Source organism: Sinocyclocheilus rhinocerous, unplaced genomic scaffold, assembly GCF_001515625.1.
Source record: "Sinocyclocheilus rhinocerous isolate Xijiao unplaced genomic scaffold, SAMN03320098_v1.1 scaffold863, whole genome shotgun sequence".
NCBI lineage: Eukaryota > Metazoa > Chordata > Actinopteri > Cypriniformes > Cyprinidae > Sinocyclocheilus > Sinocyclocheilus rhinocerous.
The window spans coordinates 115,572-121,062 of record NW_015642513.1 but is presented as its reverse complement, the minus strand read 5'-3'; the positions used below and the strand labels follow the sequence as shown (position 1 = coordinate 121,062).

At 36.0% G+C, this 5,491-nt stretch overlaps 1 protein-coding gene across 1 annotated transcript in view; it reads left to right on the top strand.

The window, feature by feature from the left end:
- The first annotated feature begins 284 nt into the window (after nt 1-284).
- Nucleotides 285-5,491, top strand: part of LOC107755928 (oocyte zinc finger protein XlCOF6-like) — a 34,660-nt gene continuing 29,453 nt past the window's right edge. Inside the window, exon 1 of the mRNA XM_016572897.1 lies at nt 285-343. The gene's annotated coding sequence lies outside the window, so the exon portion shown is untranslated. The remainder of the gene's footprint in view (nt 344-5,491) is intronic.

Below are 5,491 nucleotides of genomic sequence, written 5' to 3'. Positions count from 1 at the left end.
TTCCACAGCAACAAGACTAATAATAATAATAAATTATAGTGTTTGTAATGTAAAATATCTTAAACAATCTCTGTAAAAGTGACACTTATATTACCCCAGTATTTAACATAAATAGCTTATAAGAACAGTTGACATTAATAATAAATACCACAATGCCATATTTCTGCAGTGTTGGTAACTGTATGGTAAGCAGAAACTAAGCTTTTGGGGGGAAAGGTTATTAAGATGTGTTTCTAAATGTGAATTTCTATAATCGTGTGGACAAGACTTTTATTTTGGTTCGACGTCATGACGTCATAATACTGCGCCGCGCTCCTTGCGTCTGTGATTCGGCTGAAGAGAGGTTTGTGTTATTAATCATCTCAAGTGTTTCAATAATTACAACCAGTTTATTTTATAGAAAACTATTGTTTAATTTAACGCCGTAATACTTCACCTAACATAAAAAAAAACATTGCTTTGTGTAAGTTAACCGCATCTGCGCACGAGTAACAGGAAAGTTGCGTCTCAATTAACTCTCCGTGTCCTGAATCACTTCATTATAAACACGAATTCGCTCCCTAGCTAGTAACTTAGTGATGGAGGAACTGAGCTTTAAAACTAAACTCAGTCCATTTCGCAGCGCTGGTCAGAACAGTGAACAACACAAACATGTAACGTGTTATTAGTGAAAACAAACCCTGCTAATGTTTGGATAAAAACGCGGAATATACGGTCATACAATAAGAAATATAAAGCATAAGTAATTTATATATAATTTGTGTTCTTTGGTTTTGTAATGCTTGGTTGTTTGTCTTGCCCTGATTACTTGTCTAATGAGATTTAGTTTCAATTTATCTTTCTATCGGTTAATTATTCCATTAATTATCATGACAGAGTGTCCAAACACACAGAAACATGGCGGTTATTAAAGAGGAGACTGAAGAAAAAAAAGCACAAAGGAACAAAATGTAACTAACACAACAAATCAGTGCAAACAGTCTTCAGTTTTCAGTTTCCACATCTTTTAGGCTACAATTACAACCCCAATTCCATAAAAGTTGGGACGTTTTGTAAAATCAAGAATCTGTGATTCTTGACAGATCTGTGAATCTGTCGTCAACCTTCATTTCATTCACAAAGGTATAATCAAAAGATTTCCATTGTTTTCACTGACCAACTTAAATGTATTTTGTAAATATAAACAATTTTTAATTTTGATGGCTGCAACGCACTCCACAAAAGTTGGGACATAGGCATAATAAAAGTGAAAAGGCTACAGAATATCCAAGTTAAACTGTTTTGAAGCAGTTCACAATAAGCAGGTGAATTGGTAATAGGTGAGGGGATCATGTTTGGGTTTATACGGAGCAGCCTGGCTTTGCCAGCAAATCTGGATCATGGCTCACAACTTTGTGTAAAATTTCACGAGAGAATTGTCAGACAAATCAAAAATCACATTTCTCAGTGCAAAATCGCAAAGAATTGAGGTCTTTCACCAACTACCATACATAATATTGTGAAAAGATTCAGGGAATCCAGAGTAGTGGTCGACCGATATATCGGCCGATATTTGGCATTTTTCAAATATCTGCATCGGCCGATAAGTTTTTCTGTTTGGCCGATGTGTTCGAGACGGACTTTTATTTTGACGGCGCTGAGAACGGCAGTGCTCACATTCTCCCTCGTTTGCTGTCGTCGTTCAATTCTGTCTAAACACGGATAGAAGTCTATCAAATAATCAGAACTGTTAAACAAAGGAATTAAATTGTATACAAAAAAGTATTATAACGATTGCTTTAATATTATTAGTAACAGAAAAGCAAACATTATAATACTGTCTCGTTTGCCTTGTTTATTTTACACAATTATTTTTAATCCATTTTCAAATGATTTCAATTATATCGTATCGGCCGAAATTAATAAATATATCATGATATAAATTTTGGCCATATTGTCCAGCCCTACAATACAGTGTGTTTACATGAGAAATGCTAAGCAAGTGTAACAATTAACTTGATATAAAAGGCTACAAATATCATACAGCCTCACGTGTGAGCCACGTCTCTGGGCGTAACCTAGTGTTTTTCCTTTATGCCTCATCAGAGCCAATCACCAGCAATTGATTTAGGAACATCAAGCATGCTGCATGCTTATTGGCTCACTGACATGGACGAGATTACCCACTCAGGTATCAAAATTTGGTACCAAATGACAAAACATTTTTCGATACTTGGTATCAAAGCAATTTGGTCTGTCCTTAAAAAGAACTCGATACCCAGCCCTAAGCATGTCACACTCTTTTTCTCATTCATTCATGTTTCTTTCACTTATGTGTATATAACTTTTAAAGCTATAGTGCACTGTAATGTATTATAAAGAGATATATTTGCATTCCACGAAATAAACAATATAACAATCTCTAACGATAGACATTTTAATCCGTGGTAGATACGGAGGACTGGGATTGGGAAACGCTGCTTTAGACATATTAATGTTGAATCCACAAATAAAATGTTAAGGTTTCAACTGCATCTGACACAGCAGAGACTGATTTTATTAGATTTTAAGGCTTTCAATGTACTCTCATTAAAAAAAGATCTTTAATATAGTTTATTACTTCTAACAAGCAAGTTTTTGCTCAAAACTAACCAAAATTAAAAATAATTTGCTTATTTCTGCATAAGAGAGACTTGGTGTTGTTTCAGAACAAAGGGAAATATACAGGTGCATCTCAATAAATTAGAATGTCGTGGAAAAGTTCATTTATTTCAGTAATTCAACTCAAATTGTGAAACTCGTGTATTAAATAAATTCAATGCACACAGACTGAAGTAGTTTAAGTCTTTGGTTCTTTTAATTGTGATGATTTTGGCTCACATTTAACAAAAACCCACCAATTCACAATCTCAACAAATTAGAATATGGTGAAATGCCAATCAGCTAATCAACTCAAAACACCTACAAAGGTTTCCTGAGCCTTCAAAATGGTCTCTCAGTTTGATTCACTAGGCTACACAATCATGGGGAAATCACAATTAAAAGAACCAAAGACTTAAACTACTTCAGTCTGTGTGCATTGAATTTATTTAATACACGAGTTTCACAATTTGAGTTGAATTACTGAAATAAATTAACTTTTCCACGACATTCTAATTTATTGAGATGCACCTGTATACTGGTATCGGCTATCGGCCAAAATTATTTGAAAAATATTAGCAAAAATCTAATATGCATCCCTATACCACACTCTTACTCACAACTAACTTTAAACCCAGTAGCGTACTGTGGGGTTTCAGTCGGCCTTCAGTAATGATCTCAACACCATTGAGGCCAGTGCAGAGAGTCGTGTTTGTCCGGTTGCTTCGGGAAATGTCTGCTTGAACTTTGCAAACAGCTGTGCATCCAGCAATGCAACAAACCGTTGTCGCTTGTGATCCTCAAATCGATTTCTGATTTGCGTGATGATGCTGTCGATTAGTACTGTGTGTAGCTGTCTGTAGTGCGCGCGCGTTCGTCCTCTGGCTGCGCTCGGCTGTCCCGCGGCCTCCGCTGTCCACGCTCATCTTCAAGAATCTGGCAAAAACCTGCAATTCTGGCCAGACTGAACTGCACGTCTAATTTCTTATTTTGCAGTATTCCGAAGAGCACATCGGCAAAGTCAAAAATGCAGATGAAAGCAAAAAGAAAAAAACAGAAGTCAAAGCTTTTCAATTGTGACAAGTGTCCTGATGCACAACGTACTGTGTCACGGTCAAAATCCTCCGCGTGATCGAGGATGTAGGGCTGGGCGATATGACGATATTATTGTATATATCGACGATGTCTCGTAAGTATCGCGATGTCAACTGTCAGGTAACAGACGATTATCTACATTATCGGGAAAAAAATGACAAATTATAAACCTAGTAAGTTGCAAAAAATATTTTACATAGCCCCATAGTCACCATCAGTGTTGGGCAAGTTACTCTGAAAATTTTATCAAATTACTGATTACTCCTTTTAAAAGTAATCACGTTACTGTTCCGATTACTTTATTTTAAAAGTAATTAGTTACATTATTAGTTACGTTACTTTTTTTCTCCATGAAATTTATGAAATCCCAGCATACACACTCCCGATAATTATTTGTTATTAAAGCATCAACATTCACAGAACACTGTTATTTTTAACTAAAGCAAGCGGCTGCTGCGTGCATGGTTTGGCAGAATGCCAGCAAAGAGCGCTGCATTTATAATCTCTAAAAGACATCTCCGTTCATCGCAATCTCACAAATCTCTGCATAATTAATCTTTCATAATGTCTACAATTCGTGTGTTTTAATGAGAGGATTCGTGAGCACGCACATTTCAGCACTGCATTGCTCAACGCTGCAAACACGTGTTATAGCCTAAATAGAAACTGCATACGCTTGCACCTGTTAATCGTTTATATTTTATATTAGTTCATGTAGCTTTTGTGCAATAGATGAATAACAGTTTATTTGTTTTAGATATTTCTATTTTGCGGGAGTCCCTTGAATCATTTTATTCTCCTGCATCCCGCACACACACACAAGTCTGCACTCACCTATCGAGTCTTGTCCCGCGCCGCACTCTGTTGCGTCGGGTCTCGCGGGAGAGCAGGGGCCGGGTTCACGAAAATCTTCTTAAGAAATAAGTTGAGAAATTTCTTAAGATAAATTCCACGAAGTTCGTAAGAATGTTCTTAAGTGCAATTCTTGAAAAATTCTTAAGTTCTCAAATATATTCTTAAGAACATCTTAATTTTTTTCTTAAGAAGAAAATGACAGTCTTTATCGGAGTGAATACATGACGCACTGATAAACTCACACTTTGTCTTTTTGCGCTTCCTGCAGATTACCCTAGTAATCATAATAAACACTATTTTCGTCGCGACTTTGACTGGCGCTCAACTTCATGTTTTTAATGCGGCGTGTTTTTGAACAATTACTTTTAAAATAGCTTGTCTCAAGCTGCAGCGATCTGCTTCATTCATTTTTGTGCTGTGTTTTGCGCTCTCATCCGAGTGAACGCTTCCGGTATGTGTGTCTGCGCTGCTACAGCAAACGCGTCCTGTGTATTGGCGTGTTCATATGCGCTGAATACTGCCAAAGATTGTCGTCTTTATAGGCTAAAATTAAAAATTAAAACACCCTATCCGACTCGTTTTTGTAGAGTTGCTACTGAGTTTTTTTTAAGTCAGCAAAAAGTAGCGTCACACATAGGCTAATCATGACCGATCATTGTTTACATTATCAGTCATCGCTGTCACTTCAGAAAACTCGTGCACATCCCTATTAAGAGTCTTACATTGTAGCCTATTATGTAGCTAGTGTTGTTGTAATGCTTAAATATAACAATTATTTTGAAATAACCCAATAAATTCATTAAATAATTTTTACTGTTTGGGATTTAAGACAAGTAAAATTAATTAGTTATTTACGATGTTTTTTAAGAAGATTCTTTTCAAGAATTTGAATTCTTCTTAAGTTTTGTCTTAAGAACAATCT